Source organism: Bradysia coprophila, unplaced genomic scaffold (assembly GCF_014529535.1).
Source record: "Bradysia coprophila strain Holo2 unplaced genomic scaffold, BU_Bcop_v1 contig_350, whole genome shotgun sequence".
Taxonomy (NCBI): Eukaryota; Metazoa; Arthropoda; class Insecta; order Diptera; family Sciaridae; genus Bradysia; species Bradysia coprophila.
Window position 1 is genome coordinate 11523045 of NW_023503608.1, and position 22620 is coordinate 11545664.

At 33.1% G+C, this 22620-nt stretch overlaps 2 protein-coding genes across 9 annotated transcripts in view; one reads left to right on the forward strand and one right to left on the reverse strand.

Annotated features, from left to right (window-relative positions):
* Window positions 1-20575, reverse strand: part of LOC119081003 (plasma membrane calcium-transporting ATPase 3) — a 57115-nt gene extending 36540 nt beyond the window's left edge. For 5 of the 8 annotated variants that reach the window (XR_005088415.1, XM_037189678.1, XM_037189683.1 and 2 more), the window contains exon 1: window positions 19942-20574. The gene's annotated coding sequence lies outside the window, so the exon portion shown is untranslated. Of the gene's footprint in view, window positions 1-19941 lie in introns of all 8 variants that reach the window. The other 3 variants (XM_037189681.1, XM_037189680.1, XM_037189679.1) reach the window with 1 other exon arrangement.
* The window catches only part of LOC119081033 (allatostatins MIP), a 50091-nt gene that overhangs the window by 8032 nt on the left and 19439 nt on the right, over window positions 1-22620 (forward strand). The window lies entirely within an intron of this gene.

The following is a 22620-nucleotide window of genomic DNA, read 5'->3' on the forward strand; positions in this document are numbered from 1 at the left end:
GTCGAAAATTGTAAAGCACGTCAAATAAATCCAAAAAATGCGATAAGAATAGCACCAAAACCCTGAGCAAACTGTACCATTCTCCTGCTTATTTTCTGTGTACAATAATTTTTGTTGCAATAAAGATATGCGACAATGATGATAATGAGAATAGCTTTGATGTGTGATTTTCTGAATGTTTGCTCTGCGAGATTTGTCACATTTTAACGCATATGCTGGAAGATAATTCCGTTCACATTATATAATCTTATCGGAGAAAACATTTCGGAAAAAACACTTCCATTAGCTAGACCAACAAATCATTTTTATTTCGGGCTCTTTTAGCGAGCCAAATTTCCAGTCAACTCGAATGCGAAAAATTACAAGCAAATTTGATGAATTCCAATAAAAATCCCATCAATTTTGCGATTTATTCGCCTTGTCTTGAATGAATTGGGTGAATCATCGGTTTTGGAACGTAAAGATTTTACATGCCTAGGTTTAAAATACAATTGAAGATGTCTGTGAAATCTGATCATTAAAGAGCGAAAAGATCTTTTCATTCAATGCTGAGTTACATAAAGCGTTCGTAATTATTTGACTAAAATCTTTTTACTAACACTTCTGCCCAGTAGTCTGAATTGAAAATCGTCAAGATTTTGAAATACAATTAAAGACACTTGCGTATTGCGGACATAATTACAGTCTCTATCATAATTTGATGATAATTTTATTCATCGTGTGAATTAGATATGCATAAAAGGTCCGGGAGATAAGTTCTTCGAATTCAAGGCTAATAAGCTCACCGTAACAGTAGATATGTGTATACCTTAACGAGTATACATGATACACACAATCTACGTGCAGATGATAATGTCTGCAACATTGACGAGATAAGACATTCTTTACACGAGAGAAAAATATTCAAAATGTTCATGGAATGACTGATTCACAATGACATCATTCTTAAAGAGACTACCTCCTTCGCACAGATTTTATATGAATTACAACATAAACAAACGAAGTAAATGTTTCAAAGTTTATATAGATAAACTAGTCAATATATCGGATGGTATTTATCATAGTATCAATGGAAATCGATTCTGTTTTAATAAACAATTTTCTATTTATCCATGCAATATGTTTCTGGCGTGGATAAACATTATTTACATACAGAATATATTTCCCTGGTTCGAAGAAGCGAAGATAAAAAAAAAACGGTAATTGTATAGTTACAAACCATATCGCAGACCATTTCTCGCACCCAGAGCAAATCAACGAAAATATTTCAAATACGACGAGTACATTATTTCGACACAACCTTGATTTTATAACATTCTATTTCGCACAGCCTGATGTATATGTAAAATCTTTCCATTCCATAGGAGTTAACTATTCTTATTCTTAAACACACAATACAATTTTTCAATGGCTATTCTCATCGCTTTTAAATCCATTTAACCACTCGGAATCGAGGAAAGTGTGGAAACGAAAGAAAAAAAAAATGAACACATACCGGTATACATTTTGCAACAGCACACATTGATTTATTCGCAATGATTCTGTTGGAATTATTTTTAGATTATTTGTATTGTAAATCGTTGATTATTGAAACGTGAGATAAGGTATCAAGTAATTGGTTTTCCATTTTCCACACAAAAGAAACCTCCGCTGTGATTTTGTTGGGAATAATAGTGAAGCTTAATCTATTGAAAGCTTTTAAGATTTCGTAAAGCATGAAATGAGAAAGTGAAGTCGCTCTCTTAATCGTGTAAGATAACTTCTGCTGGATTAATTTGAAAATTATTTTTGATTTTTTTTTCTTTCATCGACGTAAAACTTCATTCGATGTAATTGCTATGTCCCCTATAACTAGCACAGTTTTATCATTCTACCTGGTATTCACATGCCGTAATTTTTCATCAGTTTTTTTTTCTTCTTCTACATCTTTGCAACTCTCTCTTGTTGATATGAAAATGTGTTGTGTATAATTACATGAGACCTGCAGAGGGATATATTCATAATATTTGTACATTTCCAAGTACATTAATTCGTGTCATGCTGAGCGTTTTCCTTAACATAATTAAATGCTTTACGTGTTACTTGCATCAGATGGAATGGATTCGATATATTTTTAAATTTGATTTGATTAGAGAATGCTGTCTGAACGGAAAGTTGGGTGGTGTTTGGCGTTGCAGAAATAAACAGCCTCAGTTCTCAGTGGAAATGTGAACGGCAAAAATGGGGGACGGGACAACTTTTATATTGTGCAAAACTTTGGATGTTTCTTTTATCTTTAAAAATTAGAACTGACAATTTTTTAAGAAGCTTTGTCATGTACAATTTCATATACCTATAAATCTGTCGTGTTCCATTGTATTTTTCTTGGATAATGTTAAAGCCTATACTTTGACAATGGTATATTGGTGTATGATAACCAGTTGGTAAGTACTCTATACTTCGGTTATACGGAAAGAGTTCTTGTTTTTTTTATGAATAAAATAATTAATTATTATTTTCGACTTTCCGAGGAAAAGAACAATCGTTGGACATTGTTCGTTTCGAGGCTGATTTCCATAAAAAAAAAATCGCAGAAAAAATAATGGAAAGTGGAACGAACATTTTTCTGAACACAAGGCGAACCCATTTTAGACAAGAGAAAAAAAGAACGGAAAATGTTGCTTTTCCTTTTAGTCAGCCAATTCGACAAAACTAACAACTTGTATCGATCTAAACAAAAAAAAAAAACCAACGAGATTGTAACAAACTATTTTTATCGCCCGGTATTCATGGGAAAGCATTTTTCTTTAGTCATTCCAAATTTACATAATATTCAAAATACTGATATGCGTTAAATAACCAACATACTTAGCTTAAAAAATAATATTCTATTTATACGTCTCGACTCCCGCCGTATAATACCGGTAAATATAATTTTTTTATATTTTGAGTAACAACAAAATTTTAACGCGTTTTTGTTCTAGTCAAATTCTGATTTTTTTTCGCCGTAGAAATAACAAACTTTGAAAATTTAGACAAACGATCTCGCATGTAAAATACGATAATTTCTAATTGAAATATTCGTTTGATCATTGACATGATTTTGTACCTTGTACGATGCTAAACATAAAAACGGCTAATTCGTTTCAAATCATAAAATCTTCGAGTTGACACCAAGTCTTCTCTAGCAGGAAATCTACGCGAAATGTGTGCATTGTGCCGTAATATCGTGTCTACATATTCGTGTTGGTATTGGTTGTACTGCCTACGCAATAATTATACAATCGTACCGGTCAACCATATGGAAGAAGTAAGTTTTAAAATGTAGAACATCGAAAATCGAATAGAATAGAATAGAATTTTATACATTTTTCGCCGTCTCGGTTTTTAGTTGTTTGTAAATGATTTTAATATATTCATCATCGTTGGTTAAACACCAGTAACACGTTCACAAACGATGATAGAATTTACGAAAAAAAATGTGCGAAAAATTTCTAATTTAAATTTACTTTTATATGAAACGTTTTTTTATTACTCAGGTGAAACATGGTTAATATGTCTATGTCTGCTTGTTTTATTTGTGTTTACGTGTTACGGAATGTTTCATTTTCATTTACATTGCCTAATCACGTAAAGCATTGTACTTACGAGGTTCCAAGTTGTTATTTGACAAGTGGGGAATACAGCCCGACCCAAAGGGTCCCCCACTTATCAAATACACAACTTGGAACCTCGGAAGTAATATACTATTAATCGCAATACAAAGCTATATGCAATGTGACTTTACGGATGGCATTTGAAAGGTGAACATAAGTCGAAAAATTATGTCGTTGTGCCGGAAAAGCGTACACACTCGTACAAAGGCATTTCCGCCAAAAAAAGCGTACTTTTAAAGTTAGGTTAATGATGTTTATCGTGTCTCTTAATTATCTTCTACAACAGTTACGTCGACAATATTTGCTTGCCTGATATAGATACTTTTTCGCATCGTTCTATGTGGAGTTCACATCTTTTTTGGATCGGGATTGGAGAAATTAACAAATTAACAAACCGGAAATACTCCGAAATTATCAATTTTTGCGACAAAATATGAAATACATGTATTCGCTTGGGTGTATTCGTTTTAGAGTTTCAACAAGGCTAACAAATTTAACTCGTCGATAAAATGATATTTCACATCAAATCAACTTAAAGTTAAACTTTCATCCGGATAAATGTTGATTGTAGCCGCAAGGCAAGTTTTATATATCTGCAAATCTAAAATGTGTACAGTAATGTTGCGTTTAGAAGTAAATGTGGTCAATTAATGAATTTGATATCGATTTTCACAAGTAATTTTGTCTCTACACTCGGTACGTGTCAATGGAGTGCAGAATTTGTAACATCTGGTCTTTTATCATGCTATTGTTTATGTAGTGTAGTGTATTTGAGGGTTTATTCACTCACATGTGTATGTATGGGCCCATACTATGGGCTAATAAATGACTTATGAACTATTGAAGCATAGCATGAACACCAGCTCGTGAAAGATTTTGGCACTTCAGTGAAATTTACCGAGTGTAGCTTAAGTTTTACCGTCAATTCATCGAAGTAAAATTGAATTACTGTTTGACCACGTCTCATATTACATTTATAGATTTTTTGGCAAAAATAGTCTAAATAACCAACATGACCGTGTAAAGGAAACAACGGAGTGAGGGAGCATTATAACACACCTACGCACTGAAGTTACAAAAAAGTATATGCTCTCACTATAGTGTGGAAAAAGCACGAGATGGTCACACGGAAATATGAGTACAGTTTTTTTCGGAAGTGAATCGATGCATAATTTATGTATGATTTCATACTAAGAAGAAGAGAGACACCGTCGAAAAAACTTATTTCAAACAATATTCATAACTACACATTTTATTTGTTTTTTTTTTCTGCCCATGTTTGTCGAGTTGCCTATATACATGTAGTCAAGGAACTCGTAAATAGTATACAAACAGAATAACAAAACTAAACGTTGAATATTTTTATTTCGTGCATACTAAGTGCGATTTATAAATAATTTGAAAATTTGGTATCGACATTTGTAGCATTTACAATTCATTTTGATTGGTTATATCGCTTCATCAATAAAATATTTAAAAAAAAGTCATTCCACTTGTGTATTTACACCTAAATTTTAGCACATCTATTAGAGTAAATAGCCGCAATACATCACCGATAAATAGCGGTCGAGCCAAAATTTTGCACGACTTGTATAGGTGGTTGCGTTGGTCTCAATAAAAATTGAATGGAAGATGGTTGTATTATTTTGATGATAAACAGATCACATCTTTCTGTTGGATTAAAACCTAATATTTAGCCGTTATGAATTTGGTACATTTTGGCTCGATCACTATCGAAATAAATGTGTTGTTTGTGAAGATAGAAATTGAATTTAAAATAGAAAATAAGGGCTTGCGCCTATGCTCGCTGGTGGAAATTATGTTTTCTTCCCGGAAGTAAAAATAACTATCCGTTTTGCAATAAAAATTTTCCAGTTTTTAATTTAACATCAGATTTATACATAGCTGTGGTCCCGTAATCCGGCAATTTTTCCACAATAATCTATTGCTGTATATTCTAGAAAAATACAGCTCAAGCAAGGATATTCTATAACCTTTTCGTTAGCCTATTTCTCTTGGAAGATGATTCAGGCTTTGTAACAGAATTGCTTTCGACAATACTTATCCAAAGCACTGTATTACGTCCCGACGATAAGTAAGCTCAAAATACAACAAATCTTCAGGATTTCCTGTCAGTACCAGATGTCAATTAACATTTTCAGTCAAAGTAACAAACAAAAAAATGTTTATCGGTTCTGCTAAGTATTAAAATATGCAAAGACTGATGATGACTAACCAATTGATTTTTTTTTACATTTTTAATTATTGTTTTCAACACTATCAAGTGGATTTGTAAAACAGATACTTTATCAATTGAAACTATTAAGTTCATCAAATGAAAATTCATTAAAAAGTCTGATTAGACACTTTTTATTCCAAATCAGTTTGAGCCGGGCGAAAAAGAAAAGATAATTACTGGAACATGGAATACGATCCATAAAATTTGTCGTTTTTACAGTCAACAATATCTCAAATGTCTCATATCTTATGATTTCCACGTTTTCAATGAATTCCACACATTCCATACAGCTCACACTCTGCATCAGTATGATCCGCTGTGGTTGCCAAGGTTGTATATTATTAGGAGGTTGCGTCAACAGCCTTTTTTCGTGGTGACATTAAATCAAAAATAAATGGTTGCTGGTGTGTTGTGGTTCAAGTAAGTTGAATTCTTGGTTGTGACATTAACGCAAAAAAGAAGTGACAGCTGCGAGGAATTCACTTAAATACAAATAATACCACAGTTGCGGTTATTTATTTTTCTTGTTTACTGCGACAGTGAATCGCGCAACCATCTAATTAAAAATCTAAGTCGATGCGGTAATTTATTTGGTTTCGTTAGACGTCACACGACAATCCTATCGGTTTATTCCGAGGCCATATGATTGTCGAATTTCATCCATAGAGATACAACCTCATCAATATGAAAACCGATCTCTATGGATGAAATCGTGCTCGTTCGGCCAGTCAAAATTCGTGTTTACAGTTATTTGGAACAAAGTTATTTTGTCATTATGAATTTTCAAAGAAAGCAGAACGAAATGTAAAAATTGTGTTGTTTCAGAAATTGACAAAACTTATGGATGGTGCAAATGAAATCTTTTAATGACTGTCACTATGAAAATGTTGTGAAATTTTTGTCAGATAAAATAGAGATGCATTTATTTAAACTTGTCTTCCAACAAGAATTTGGCAAACGGATCTACCCTCAATGTCCATGTGCCTTGGTACATGATTTTTTTTTTTCATTGTACAACTGTTGTGATTCTAATGTAGTTTTGCATTTTCTAATTGATTTTTTTAAATTTAATTTTAATGTTTGTGTACAATATGTGAGTTCAAATTTAACTTAATTCGCGTGAACGTCGTCGAAAATTCAACTTGTGTATGCAGAAAATGCGTAAGCCAAGACTTTGCATTGTTGTTTGGAAAAACATCAACAATCAATGTCTTGGTCGTCTTTTCGCATGTTAATAAAACGACCACTTTTTGTCTTCAAATTGTAAACAAATTGTACAAGCCGAAGAACATTATTTTCATTTTCTATAGCGATGTGGAAAGAAACTTGTATTGTAATGGGCTCCGAAACGACGGTCAGTTGTCGCTCGGTGGCTCTATGGAGAAAAGATTTGGACAAAGGTTTTTCACTTTACCACCAGCTTTGTGTTTCGCAGAGACATTGTGTTATTAGATGTAACATTTAATTGTAGCAGGGACGCTTGATTGACATCGTTCATAAACGAGTTCATATCCGCTTGAATCGACAGCAGGAATTAAACATTTTTCAGGTCGTCTTCAATGATCGCTAAATGTAGGATATTTAGACCTCTCTGATCCATATGTTCAGTTTTAGATTTTTGATAACTATATCCAGAGCTGTCTTTTTGTCACCATTTACTGCATTCACATAAGCAGCATGGTTGATCGAAGTTTCAAGCAGTCGTAATATTCGCAGGGCAGAATCTAGAACACAGCGCCTGACACCGATCCCCATATCAACAATCCGTCTCCACTCCGTGATTTTTACCAGCACGTCTGCAATATCTTTTAGATCCGAACCCAATGCAGTCCACAATGGTGCATTTATGCAATCAAAAACTACTTCAGGTGGTAGTTCCAGCCGGGCTAGCGTTTATGCCAAATTTTTGATTTGTTAAGTCTTGTGTTTTATTGGTGGAGATTGAAACGGTGTCTATTTCAAACATAATTCCGAAAAATATTTTTGTCGAGGAACAAGCGAAATCTGGAAATCATTTCTTTCACAGAATAATTTATGAAAATTAATTCAAAAGTGAACACCTTGCTACAGAAAATGAAAATAATGTTCTTTGGCTTGCATAGTTTACAATTTGAAGACAAAAAGTGGTCGTTTTATTTACATGCGAAAAGACGACCAAGATATTGATTGTTGATGTTTTTGTAAACAATAATGCAACGTCTTGGCTTACGCATTTTCTGCATACACATTTACACTTATGTCTTCAAGCTGAATTTTCGACGACGTTCACGCGAATTAAATTAAATTTGAACTCACAAATTGTACACAAACATTAAAATTAAATTTAAAGAAATCAATTAGAAAATGCAAAACTACATTAGAATCACAACACAACTGACTGACAGTTGCACAATGAAAAAAACATCATGTACCAAGACATGTCCATTGAAAGGTGAGGGTAGATCCGTTTGCCAAATTCTTGTTGGAAGACAAGTTTAAATAAATGCATCTTTATTTTATCTGACAAAAAATTTCACAACATTTTCATAGTGACAGTCATTAAAAGATTTCATTTGCACCATCCATAAGTTTTGTCAATTTCTGAAACAACACAATTTCATTTCGTTCTGCTTTCTTTGAAAATTCATAATGACAAAATAACTTTGTTCCAAATAACTGTAAACACGAATTTTCACTGGCCGAACGAGCACGATTTCATCCATAGATGAGGTTGTATCTCTATGGATGAAATTCGACAATCATATGGCCTCGGAATAAACTGATAGGATTGTCGTGTGACGTCTAATGAAACCAAATAAATTACTGCACCGACTTAGATTTTTAATTAGATGGTTGCGCGATTCACTGTCACAGTAAACGAGAAAAAGAAATGACCGCAACTGTGGTATTATTTGTATTTAGGTGAATTCCTCGCAGCTGTCACTTCTTTTTTGCGTTAATGTCACAACGAAGAATTCTACTTACTTGAAACACACCAGCGACCATTTTTTTTTTTTGATTTATTGTCACCACGAAAAAAGGCTGTTGGCGCAACCTCCTAATAATATACAACCATGGCAACCACAGCGGATCATACTGATACAGAGTGTGAGCTGTGTGGAATGTGTGGAATTCATTGAAAACGTGGAAATCATAAGATATGAGACTTTTGAGATGTTGTGGACTGTACTACTTCTAACTGCACAGAAATATTCCGTTTACATAAGACAATTTAATCCATCTGCGTTAAGCATAACATATTACAGGAACATACATATAACAGTACTATGAACGTACGTATGCTATAAGGAAAACCAATAAACACCAAACGAAGTCAGTTTTGTTCGGTTTTCACACATCGGACGATAAAACTGTAACTATACTTTTCTTTTGCCTAAAAATAAATTTATTAAATTGAGCTAGATTTTTAGAAACAATGAAACATTTTGACGTTTTCAGTGCTTTCAGTCGGTCAGAAATTTTGTTCGTATCGAACAGTATATAATAATGAACATATGAGTGAACGTAAGATAATTCTACCTTAAATTACACAGTGACGCAAATCGAATAATAAATTATGTCATATCTTAGATTATAACTCATTTTAAATTTAAAAATAAAAATCGTCACGGTCAGACAGCGCGTAGACAAAATAAATTATTTAAAAAAGAAAATCCACCGTAACATATATGAAAACAGTTTTTTTTACACTATACCGCAGTTATTATAGTATTGCCTGCCCCATGTTACCATGGCGCATCGCATATACATCAATCAGTGCCAATAAGCGGTTCAATATTATAAAATATTGTTTTTTATGAATGTGTATCAAAGGAGATCGTATTCAGACGCACACAAAAAACAACAGTGGAGAATCGTTGTTATTATTGTTACTCGACTCTTTCATTATCAATGACATTTGACTATTTGTATATCGAAGACCGTGTTGCAATTTAATTATGAATTAATTATTTTATGAACCATTTTGAATTAATTTTATTAATAGAACATATATTTGTTTATGTTACAACGATGTTGGTTTGGTATACGAAGATTTATGATGGCATGATCAAGAACAACGATTCCGTATAACAACTCGCTTTGAATGTAAATAAATAATTAATAAAACTTTCATATCAACACATATATATACACAGAATCGGGAAAAAAACTACATAAAATTAGAAAATCAAACACATTACGTTATCCAAACAACATAACATATATATCCCAACGATGTGCTCGTCTTACCGGTACTCGGTGAATTTTTCTTCAATTAAAGTTTCTTTTTTTTATTCAAAACATAAAAATTAACTGGGAACTAAGAAAGTATATGAACGATAAAATTATTTCGAGAATTTTTTTTTTAATTTCAGAGTTCATATCTAGAGCCGTTAGAATGTCATCGGTATTCTCGTCTATGTTGAAAGGATTGTATGGCAATAAATTAGAGATTCAATGTCGACCCATTTTGAAGCTATAATTCATCTATTAGTGTAACACTGTAATATATATGGAGGGATGACTTTTAGCCTTGAGGGTTTCCCTCTGCCTCGTCAAAATCAACCTGACTGATAACAGAGGCTATTTTTGGAAAATCATTTTCCTAAATTTTGGCATATTTTCCTAGATTTTTTTCGTATTTTCCTTAATTTTCCCAAGAAATAATTTTGTGAAAATTCGGTAAAATGTGGAAAAATTTAGGAAAGTATGAGAAAATGTTTAGCTAATAGTAGCCCCTGTAGGCATATGCCGCAATAAGTCTATCTAATACGAGAACCGACTAAACCAAATATTTCTTCGAATTATCAGTGGTTTGCCATCAAAAATCTAAAACCATGTGTTTCTTTTAGGGAAGTGTATGAGTGGAAATTGCTTCATTTCCGTCTTTTTTTATAGACTCGTCAACTGTATTTCCAAATCACTTACTTATTGTGCTGTAGAAGTTTGTATGAAAAACAATTATTTTCTACTTTCTAAGGCACAAAACTAGCCACTTAAGATTTATGATATAAGTTTGAAATCAGATTATTTTTTTAAAATTGTTGTTTCGCTTGGTCAGTAAATCAACATTAACAGAACATTATAATGCGTACTTTATCAAAATTGTTGAAAAATAGTACATTTTGTTACGAGTGATGAAAAATTCAGCTTTCATCACGAGTCACAAACGACGATTTTTGTGCTTAAAAACTGAAATGAGACGAAACCACAACACCATTAACATAGAAATCACTCGACAGCCATTTCAACAACAGAGCATACACACTTGATCGCGGCCGAAAAATATATATGAAAATCCATTTTCGGCCGGAGAGAGCGTCCGTGAAAGTACTTTTCATACCTAGGACCCGAAAAGTGCGAAAATACTATTCGTACCACGGACTAAAAGTCTTTTTTAGCGTATTCGATTCCAGACCTCGCCTTCGGCTCTCTCCGAGCCTCTCTCTGAGAAGTACAGAAAAATTGAACTTTTCGATCGTAGAATGTCGAAATCCGTCAGTCTTCAAGCACAAAATAGTTATTTGTGTATCTGTTTTGGACGATTATTTTTAGGCAATTTCGCGAGTTCGGGCTACATGCGAAAGTGCCTAAAATCAATCGTCCAAAACAGATACTCAAAACAATTTCATGTAAGGGGTCGAAAACCAGAGAAAAATCTTAAAACTCAACCAAGGGCGAACGAAACGTGTTGCCTGTTTTTGGTAATTTTTGTGATTTATTTTCCAAAATTCACCAAAAATTTCAAAACGTTAGGTAAAATTTGGATTTTTTTGAAGCAATTTTTGGTTTTTTATTAATTTTTTGCATCGACAAGCCATCAACGTAAAATCTATTGGTCTATCACTATCTAGTAGTCAATCAATTCAAGGTCCTTCATAATATTTGGTGTTTATATTATAAACTAGAAAGTTGTTAAGGGCAGTGCCATTAAGCTTAATCAATCGATGTATTACGATCACGGAAAGATCACATTCGATTAATAAAAACCACAGAGAATTCCTTTCCCTCTCTGATCTAAATAATTATGAATTTCGAGGGAACCTATACAACACGATGAGACTCATATATACACGTGCGGACTGAAAGTAATGTTACATAAAGTCATCAAAATCGCTTAATAAAGCGATAGGCTAGACCATCATTTCGTGGATTTCTTCGTCATATTCAATAATATTGATTGGCACTATCACAGCTGAATCAAAAATAAACAACATTGTCAAAACAAAATTAAAATAACCACTAGAATCAACCGAATAGGTAATTGGTATTGCATACTAATTATTTATTTGTTTTGGTTACGAAAACATCGGTAACATATTCATTAATTACACTATAATTTTGTAATATCCCCGAGAAACTTTATTTGGATAATTCACCCCATGTAAAAGAGGTACCTAAATGTAAATGATAAGATCTTTACTGTATAATTCATAACTTCTTTTTATATATACAGACACTATACGGAAAGTGCTTACAGCACCTGCATGTGCAATATTGTCAAATAATATAAATATTAAACACGAAAATTCGTTCGTAAAAATAGTAAAATGAGAAAAAGTCTACAACTGCCAACTGAACAAATTAATAAATTTAAATAATGTTTTCAGTTTTCAGAAGCGTTTGTAAGTAAATATTACTTAGCATAAATATACATTGACGTGTATAAAATGGCTATGTTATCTATGTAATATCTATTTATATATACATCCAACAGAAGAAAATCTGACGCCGCGCCGGTGCATTTTTCTATAGGTCATGACGTCATTCATGAACTCATTTTTATAATTAATGAAAAACGAAGGCAAACAATAACAATAATAAAATGATTTTGATTATCCATTCTGGTGGAAAAGGCAAACATTATCGACAACAATTGACTAGGAATAGAAGGGCAATATAAAGTTTCGAGGCGAGAAAAACGGAAAAAAAGAAATATTTCATTCAATAGAGAAAGGGTTGGAAAATCATTCAACTTTATGTTGGCAATATTGTAGACCTTTCCAATATGAATGTGTATATATGTGTGTGTGTGTTAACAGCTGCAACAATTTACAAAGCCTAATTAATACCAAAACGTCTCTTAAAATTCCGTTACAAGTTTTCTTTATCAGAAAAACTCATTCAGGATATTTTGTTATGAAAATTTTGTGTTGAAAGATTGTTCGAAATCGAAACATATTACACATGCACTTGAACAATTTGAGTGTTTGTTTTAAAAATAAATTTCATTTCTATGTGGTTAGTTATACATATTTCATTTGTTATGCAATCGAATTTGATTTAAGAAAAATAAAGCAAAAAAGTTTAAACAAAGTTTGTTTTTGTTGAATAGTATGGCTTACCTGTCTTTTTGAATCCTTAATCGAATAACACAATTTTTTTATTTAACAAAACAATTTTTTTTTACTGTTCCTTTATGAATTTTGTTTAATATTTTAATTTGTATATATAGCTATCGATTTGCTCTGGGTTTCGTTGCATGAGGATAATTTAATTTACGAATTCGATTTGGATATTAAATTATGATTAGTGGATTTGTGTTTTGCGTTTAAGAAAAATCAATTTTGACGATTCTTGCTTACATAATTTATCGATTTTAATAAATACAACTGACATGAGGTTTTGTTTAGCATTAATTTGAAGCTTTTGTTGGTCCATTACAAATAACTAAACCGTCGTCCGATTGTCGCAATCATCGATAAAACAATTTACATAAAAAATGGGGCGGTTGGTTGAAGGAAGTTAACCAGATTTTCCAGTTGTTTTAATTTCAATCAGAAAATGTGTTGTAAGTGTGATACATAGTCACAAAAGAAATCTTTGCCCTGACAATCGTCATACCCCCAAAAAAACATAAAAGTCAACCAAACAAATTTTCATATGGTCACATACAACGTTAAAAGTGTTGGAAGTCAATAATTTCAGAAATCACATAACCATACGATCGATAAAGTGGATATTCAAAGCAAAATTCATTATGTCAGTCCAATAACAATAAAAGCACATACGTAGTTGGTAATGGCACCGCAACTAGAAAGAAGCTTCAGTTCAAAAAAAATTTATTATGATTACGTCAATGCAAAACAAGAAGTAAAATTTCACTTTAATGGATTTTAATCATTATGTAAAAGCAAAAGACGTCAAAATTGGTAGTTAATTGTCAATTTAGAAGAAGAGAAAAAAAAAATTTACTTTTCCTGACGTTTTTATACACCTTCACCACACACTGAAAATCCAACCAAACCAACACGACAAACAAAAAACGAAATTAATTATGTTCTCTACATCATCTGGTTAGTTTCACCATTTTTCCGTCCATAAAAACACTTTTCCAATTCATTTTTTGAAAAGTTTTTTTTTCTCCTTATATTTTAATTATTTTCTGCTGTACAAAGTTGCTCTCTTCTCGAACTATAATATTCGTTCTATTGTTGAACTCGTATTGAATTGGGGTATCGATTAGTCTATTTCTTCACATCTTTCGTTTCGTTCCATAAACTTTCTTTTTGTAAGAAAACGTCAAAATGAAGGCTATATCTGGTTCAGTTTTTTTTATCAGAAATATTGATGGTCTCACGAGGGTCTTCTTGAATAAATCACATAGCAGCAATTGTTTTCACGATATTTTTTCGTCTAAAAATTTTTCAGTTTCTTTTTTTTTCAATTAAATTCACTCTTAGCTCAGCACCGATAATAATAACAACAACAACAATAACAGAATTATATATATTCTCGTACACTTTGCGATTTAAAATACCAATCAACTGTGTAAAATGATGAAAATTCAAAATGAAAGTTTCAATTAAACGAAATAACACAAAAAACTGACAGTTACGACCATTTGTGTAAGTGGTTGAAAATGGGTTACAAAGGAAATAGAATTAATTTTCTATTATATATCGGTAGTTCCGCACGCCTTGAAAGCAGCTCTTTTGCTTCCATCTGCAGAGCACACAACACTGAAAACCCGAATCGACAAACCCGTCCCGTAATTTTTTTTTTCTTTAACGACGATCCCTTTGGTTGTGTGTGAAAACATCTTCGTAACATCGAATAATTTCTGGTGCTTTTTCTCAGTCAAAAATCACATACAGTTTTATACGTTTTCATCCTCTCCTACATTTTACTGTGAACATTCGTGCACATGAAAATTAAAATAGAATTCTGCCGCTCAAGAAAACGTCTATGTCAGGGAAAATCTAATATGAAAAACCAAAATGAAAACGTTGAAATTTTCTCAATGTCGTCGGGTTTTTCATACTGCGACGACTCGGTCTTTAGGTATTTCACAAATGACGGTTTACGTTGGTTGAGAGAGTATTTGTGAAAATTTTTCACATAATTTTTCCTAATGTTTAATGTCACTTATGCTACATATGTAGAGTATATGACTGTTTTTTTAGGAAATTGAGCTCATGGTGGACTTTGTTTGATATAAACAGGTGTAGGATACATTTTGAAAATATAATTTTGATACCGATGCAACATAAACGTAATATTATATTCGAAAATAATGATCCGAACATTTTTTCAGTTGACTTGGAACCGAACATTCTCGTCACGGTTCACCGGCATAAAACGTTCGACAGATTGGACATGGTTCCATCTTTCGGCTGTTTTGCGAGTTCAAGAGAATTTATAGGAGAATTATTATTTCATCCGACCTTCACAAAACGAAGTGACCGAATGGGCTTATGGTTGTGTTGTGACATTACGTTTAGTTTTATGAAGTAATGTTATAATATGATATTGCTTGGCAAGTAGACTTTAAGACTGTGTACAACCATTAGGATATGCGACAGTTAAATGGATATTTCGTTTCTTTTCTTTTTTGAACGAAAATTCGTATATGTATCGCCTATGACAACGAGGAAAATGTAAGATTTTGAATGGTATTATGCTCTATCGATGTTATAAAGAAAAAGATAGCGACTTTTACTCTATCTATGAAACTTGTAACGCCCTAAAGTATTTTGTATAGTAGTGAGTCATGGATACAATTTTTATGATGGACATTGTACCAGCAAAAAGTAAGATAGAAAGTAAAGAAGAAAAATTCGGCGAATGATGCGAAATGAACATAACTTTTTCAGATGTCGAATGTTCTGTTCAAAATTCGGTTCCAATCAGCTTCACTATTATATCACATTAAAACATAATCAGCTGGCTGATGTACGGTCTGAAACTTTTAATGTTATACTTGTCACGAGATTGTACGGTATCTGTTCCGAACATTTTTCGCTCTCTATAGATTAGATAATGCTATTTATTCTCCTTCAATTAGTTAATGAGCTACACTATTAAATCCAGTGCATTTTAAAGAATTTACCTTCTTAGGTAGGTCGAGATCACTTCACATTTATACGGATGATAAGTTTGATGATATGTGAACTCGATGATCCGGCAATTATATTTAACGGAATATAAAATTTTTGTAAAAGGAAAATTAGTGTTTCTTTTCTGGTTGCTGCATCTCAATGATCCCAAACTAATTTTCCTGTTACAGGACCGAGTTTCGTATATGTTGGTGACAACTTTGGCTACTACTTACTTTGGGGTTGAAATGTGATGACTCAGCAAGAGGGGCGTTCGTGTTCATTCGCCCTTAAGCGGTGGTATGCGAGCATATTCGTATGAAGAATATCTCAAATGCACACTGTGTAATCTAGAACAACAATGTATTTTACCCACAATCTTATGTTTTAAGTGGTTATGCATCAGACAAGTGATATCTAATACCAGTAAATGAGTCGTTTGGTATGTTGTTGCGTTATAAACGAAAACTTTTGAAAAAATGTGAGATTATAAACATTTGTAACGACCGTTTATTTTAAGGAAATATTTCTGATATCAAACAAGTATACTGTATGCTTGGACAAATTAGGTGACCTCGAAAATGAAACCATGTATAATGGGTGGGTGATGGAAAGAAAATCTATTTCTAGCACTAGTGTAGACGCCATCCATTAAGGGTTAAGCAAGAATTGAAATTATTTCCATAGAATATCGTAGTTTCCGTTGAAGCTTTGTATTGGTAAAATAAGTCAGTGCACCGATTTTTTTACAAAATAATCTTGTTTCCAAAATACGACACTCATTTGAGACCCACCCAGAAACTTGACTGAGGCTGTTCGTAACGGCGATATGAAAAAAATTGTCTGACGTAAGCTAGAACAATTTAACAACATTTTCAGTAATAGAATATCTTGAAACAGTTTAAACTGAAAGCGATTGGATAGGCAGTTTCGAAATTTTATGATTTAGAAGCATTCCGTAGAACAATTTTTTGCTTAGAATAATGATTTACGTCGATTAAAAATAGCTTTCAAGAAGAAGAATTGCCTTATTGGGTAACCTTTTACTAACTTAGAAAACACCTCTTTACACTGCAAGTGCGCCTTCTCAATCAAATTAAAGCGTAAATGTGAAGAACATTTTAAAGGACCATTTTTGACGGTTAGTTTGTCAAAATCGGTATTATGTTTATAAATTGTCAAGGTAATATTAGATTAAGTACTTCCTTGGATATATGTTGTTTTGACTAGTTGGAGGTTTATAGCCCAAGCCAAAGGCAAGGGCCGACTAGTCAAAACAACAATTGTTAAGTAAAAATATATTGTTTTTTACATGCTGAAGCGATCTATCAACGTACAACGAGATGAGTACTGATAACACCATTAGTAATGGTTCATTACTTATATCCTGAAAAATGTAATAGTCTGTTGTGTTGCGGCCAGAAAATGCGTTCTTACTGTCTTGCTCAAAACCGGTATTTCGCATTTTCCGGTCACAAGACAACAGAGTACCGTATTTTCTTGCTGGGAAATTTTTTGTTGAGACGTGTATTTCGGCTCAAAATAAAACCTCACCACGTCCATACCCCTCAACAAAAAATGTCCCAGCAAGACAGTAATGTACTAATAGTACAGTACTATAGAGCCTTGCGGACTTTACGAATAGTAATATTTTCATAGAGGGAAAGATGAGTAATGAATTGAGAATATTCTCCTAAACAGGCAATCGAAGCTCTTTTATACATTTACATGAAAATTTAAAAAAAAAAAATTTAACAATTTTAAAAGTACGAATAATTCAAACACGATTCAAGTAACATTGTTTAAACATAACTTACGATTATACTCAGAAATTTTGGAAATAAAGTGTTAGACTTAAACAAATCAAAAAAATGTCGTCATCTAGCGCATGTGTGTCCAAAATACATCGTTAAAGTGACACCATGGTTGCATATTGTATATGCAAACCTGTCTTGAACAATCAGTTGCTATTGCTTGGTTGCAGATGCTTTGATGTAATTCGTTTAGGGAAGAAATCCGTTCCGTTTTTCATATACGAATGTTCTTCATATTTCGTGAGGGGTCTTGTCTATACTCAATTATGTCATTGGTGACTTGAACTAGTCGTAAACTAGCGCCAGTTTAGCGCTATGTTCACATTTAACACGTTGCCGGTTACTGTGACTTGTCAACTTTAGGCACACCGGAAAGTGCTATAAAAGTCGGGGAATACCTCCAAATAAATTTCTAAAAATAAAAAATTTGACTTCTGACTTTTAGAAATTTCTTTGGAGGTATTCCTTGACCCCCTTAGCACATTGCGGTGTGCCTAAAGTGCCTGCTAGAGCATTATCCCCTATGTGTTAAAGGTGAATAGCAAAAACGTTCCGATTTTCCATGTTCGACCTCTTTCAATCGGTTCGGACCATTGTCCATCTGGTCACAATGAAGAAAAGGCATTAACTAGCAAACCAGTAAGCAAATAAATTGTATTTCTCATATTGTACAGTGTACAGTGTCATTCCAATGGACACTGTTCAGCCGCAGGTAAATTTAAAGTTAATTATCAGCATAATTATAAGTGCACAAACACCAAATGTAGAAGCTTTTGGTTACTCGTAAAAATAACTGAGTAAATACGCTAATCTTAAAATAATTTTACAATAATGGCCAATTCTATTGGAAACGATACCACCATACCTTAGAAGTATATGCACTCTGCACAGCACATGCATGTAAAATGTACATTGTACTTACATTTACTATAAATTGATGTTCAAAGCTATGCTATACTTTATTAGTACTAATTTAGAGCTACCAGCAACCACTCCTTCTTTGGCTCTAATGTTTTATTGGTAATATTATGTTTTAAACAAAAGGTTGACTATTTGTCATGAATAAAGCTCGTTCTCAGTACTCATATTGATCAAATTGGTCATTATCGTTGCAATTTGATTTGGTATTCATTTTGATTAAAAAAACAACTCATGACTTTGTACGTAAGCAGATTATGTACTTGAATAAGAACGGATGTAATGATTGGGCATAACCGATTAATTATAAATTCATAATTAAGAACAGTATACCTTTATATCAATCATGAGAATTGGCATACAATACATGCATCGGTTGATGAATGTTATTATCTTCAGAGAAACATTAACTTTTGATTGAACTGAATGTTTGACAAAAAAAAAAGTTTTAACCAAAAAAGCAGCCAATAAGTTTCTGTTCTACTTTTTACCCAGTCAAATGATGTCATTTAGCCGTTGCTACACACAAACTGTGCAAAAAAACTCCAGATGCACTAGAAAATATTTTGCAGATTTTGCGTAGTAAGTTCAATCACTTTTAAAAGGCCAAAGTATCATGGGAGCTATTTGGGTTTTTCGGTTGTATCATAACTATGACAAAATAGCAACTCCTACGTAAAGATATCATCTCTGCAACAATACCTCATTTTGAACTTAATGATAATCAAATTGGTACAGCTCACAACTCATCAAATTTTTTTTTGTAAGCTTTGATAAGACTGTTCGAACCATTTATCCAATGGAAAGCAACGTGTAAAGTATTTAACATATTAAAAAACGAAAACATGAAATTTCTGGTTTTCATTTATAGATTTTTCATCTATACAAAGAATCAAGAATTGAGCATTGCAATTCAATTCTCCATATCGTTACCCTACATAATTTATTTGAAAAACGAAAAAAAAAAATCGATTGTATATTGGAATAGGCAGGCATTGGAATGCCATTTGAATGTATTATAAAATGAATAAACTCACCTGTGTAACGTGTTTCAAATCTGTGTATGCGTGCGTGCTTCAGAGGTGGTTTCTTTTTTGCAATTTAATCTCGAAAAATTAAAAAATAAAAATTTATTTCTTCAATATTGGACACTAATTTCCGAAAACTATTTTTCACTGACAGATCCGTTTCTGTTTTTCTAGCAACGAATTCCTGTTACGTGCGCTACGACCAACAAAACATTTTATCTGTCATTAAATGCAAACTGTTTTTCTTTCGGTTAGGATAATTTTCAATTTTTCTCCGGTCAATTGTCCACAAACAGTTAATGTTAATTTTTTTCCACCGAAAATCATACACACTGTACGTGTGTGTTATAGTTCAATTAAACAGTTTTGGAAAAAGCGGTACAAAAACTTCCACCATACACATTTATCACTCATGTTTGGATTGGTTTTTGACTCAATGTGAATTTTGGTCTTTACCGTGGATTACATTTGCCGAAACGAAATTCCGATTGCTTAATCAATTACTAATCACTCAAATACATTTGCACAGAAAATGTTCGATTATTTTAAACACACAAAATTAACCAAAAAATTATAAACAAAAACCGCGACTTCCAAAACCAGGCAAATATTCGATATTTGTGGTGGATGAAGAAGCTCTTGGTCACGTCACTGTTCGTCGCTCTCTTTTTCTCTCGGATGAACGCAACGCAATGCGCATGATCGTTATGCCGACAGCTCCTATGTCAAAGCGGTCGTAATTTTATGCCGCAACGAATGTGAAGTGACATTTTATAAGAGACAGTTCACCGCCATTGATTTGAAATTGTTTGAACAACAAAATTGTATCAATCTGGGTGCATGATGCGTAATTTTGAGGTTGGGTAGCTAAAGTAATGCTTGCTAGATGTTCGTCCGTCTACAAGTGAATGTAATTCATGATTATGTAAAAGCTGTTCTATTTAAGGCTTAACGATGTGTAATAGCGTGTCTGCCTATAGGCAAGCGGATTTTAGGCTTTTTCCCGTGTTGTAAAGGCTGTTAGTCTTACCACACAGAGACATAAAAAATCCATTACATAACTCGGTATAAAAATAAAAAGTCTCGTGTGTTTACTGACCTCAGCTTCGCCCCGGATCAATACACTGCTCAAATTTTCATCCCTTGTTACGTAAATAACTGAACATTGTAAAATCCTACTTGGTCTGTCTTCAGAATATAGTCGCATTCACTTCTAGAACAGGCACGAGAACAAAATTAAATAAGAGGCCACCATGACGCAGTAGTCTAAAATTCTCATATAAATTCAGTTTTTTTATGTTGGTATAGGTATAAGTCCGCTGAAAATTCAAAATGAAACGCACAACAACCAAATCAAAGGCATCGTTGTATTTGGTCAACTCGCTTAATTTTCGTAAAAGAATGCGTTGAGTTTTTAATTCATTAGTTCATCGAAAATTTAAATTCTTAAGCGCACTTATGGCGTGAATCCACACTAGTGGGTGTGACAAGTATGTAGGTCATACCTTATTCAACCTTCAGAAATGTTGCACACATAAGAAATCCCACTTTCATATCTAAGCTGTTCTTGTTGGTTTTTTTTTTTCTTATTTGCTATTAAAAACTAAATGAGAGATATCAGAGAAACGCAAAATTTTAACGCTTTGTATTTGAAATTTTTATCATACAAAACGTCTTCTACAGTCTTCCCAGTCGATGAAACCACAAGAAAATTTTGGGTCCAGTTTTCTCTTTCAGCAAGCAAAAACTGGTTTTCATACAACCAATAACTTGATCTGCATATATGGGTCTGTGATTGCGCTCATCAATCACATGTCGCCATAAGAAGCTCTATAAACACAAATAGATTGTGGGCATAGTATAGTACTCGTCACTTCCGCAAAAGCGATGGCACTGCCGGCGAGGCGGTCTTTTGAGCTAAAAAAAAGATCTATACTTTCCTACAGCGTCACTGACAGTACTGAGAAATATTGGACAGTGTCAGGCAAGTCAGTCTTCTGTCACTTCATAACAAGTACAGAGAAATGCTGTTTGAAAACTAACGCTCAACTCTAAAAGATTTTTGTAGAATTCTGTTACATTTCCAGTATATTTCGTCAGGGATGAAAGTCCTAAAAAAAAATTGTGGCTCCTCTACAGATAACTTGGGACCCTTGCTTAAGTTTTCCATCATTATAATCATGCTTAATCGTGTAAGGGTAAGACAATCAAAGAATCTGAGTAAATCAAAGTATTCCTTGGTAGGTTCTTATTTCAATGGCACATACATACCAACGCACTTCCAGCTCTCGAGTGGTGCTCTAAATGGAGGCAGATGAATAGCCGTATGTGACAGGTTAATAGTACAAGAACTGTAAAGGGTACTTTATGTTCGAGGAATGGTAAATGGTTCTTTTAGAATAATTTTTTTTTTAACACATTCTGTGAGTATATAACCGCGTCATCTATGTACCTTTGCAGTTCAACGATAAAACTTATACACGCGACTATAAAGCTTATGTATTGGCTTATGTATTTGATGTTTATACGCGAATCGCAAAGCCTTCTTTATATCGAGGTTTGCGGTCAGATACAGTGCGTTTTTTAAGCGAGAAATATAAAAACATTGTAAAAAAAACCATTTCACACAAAATAGTACTATATTTGGCAGCTGTCGCCTATGATCACTTTTGCTTGAAGTGCGTTGGC